This window comes from Elephantulus edwardii, unplaced genomic scaffold (assembly GCF_000299155.1).
Source record: "Elephantulus edwardii isolate Elephantulus edwardi_28Jun2011 unplaced genomic scaffold, EleEdw1.0 scaffold00013, whole genome shotgun sequence".
In the NCBI taxonomy this organism is placed as follows: Eukaryota; Metazoa; Chordata; class Mammalia; order Macroscelidea; family Macroscelididae; genus Elephantulus; species Elephantulus edwardii.
In genome coordinates, this window is record NW_006399763.1 from 17669836 (window position 1) to 17670836 (window position 1001).

Below are 1001 nucleotides of genomic sequence, written 5' to 3' on the forward strand. Positions count from 1 at the left end.
TGAATTTATTCAAAGCACTGGCTTCTAAGACTAAGATCTTTACAGATTTATGCATATGAATTATGGTGTTGATAAAGAATAGTGAATGTACCGTGGACTGCCAGAAGAACGAACAAATCAACCGGGAAAGAGATACAACCAGGTATGGTGGTTAGCGTGTTGGGCTGACAATCAAAGGTTGGGAATATTAACCCATCACAGCTTCTCAGGAGACAGAAAAACAGTCTCCTCTCATAAAGATTTATAGCCTTAGGAACTAGATGGAAAGTTGCTGTCGTTCAGAGTGGACTCAATGATACCGAGTGTTATTTGTTTTAAAGAAGACTTCCAGGGATATTTTTGGTTTAAGGCTTGAGATTTAAAGATTATCTTGAGGCAATAGTTTTCAAGATTCATCTAGCCAGAATGCTCCATAAAATCTGGTTTCCAAGAGAATTTGAATTTCTGTGTTGCATTTTCCTCCCCTTGATTAGTTTTCTTCTGTAGGATTTTTTAAATAAAAAGGTTCAGTAATAGTAACCAGACACCAACTACTTCTGATCTCATGGCAAATAAGACCATTGTTCAAGGAGGAGTATTATTTTTTAAAAGGCAGGTGTAGTTAGTTACATTGCCAAGATGACTCAATGAGACTTGTCCAGGTACCACGCACACAAAATAGCCTGAAACCTAATTTTGTTCATGTGCCTCCATTGTAGCTTTTACAGAACTCCCCTCCTCACATTTAATCTTCTCCTTGGGGTGGAAAGGATCAGAACTAACCTGGTAACCTGCTCTGAGTGTGCTGCAAATAGTACATGTGATGGTTATTGCCAAGTGTGGACTTTGTCAGGCTGTGTTGCCACCTTCCATTTTGTGGTCTTATGTGAGCAGCCCATCAGTTGTAAGGGGTTATGTGTGGCCTGCATCCAATATACATGGATGTTCTGGTACAAGTTGAGCTTTCTCTTGATTCTTATCTGAAGATTTGGGATTTGCTAATTGCTGCCATTCCATTTTTT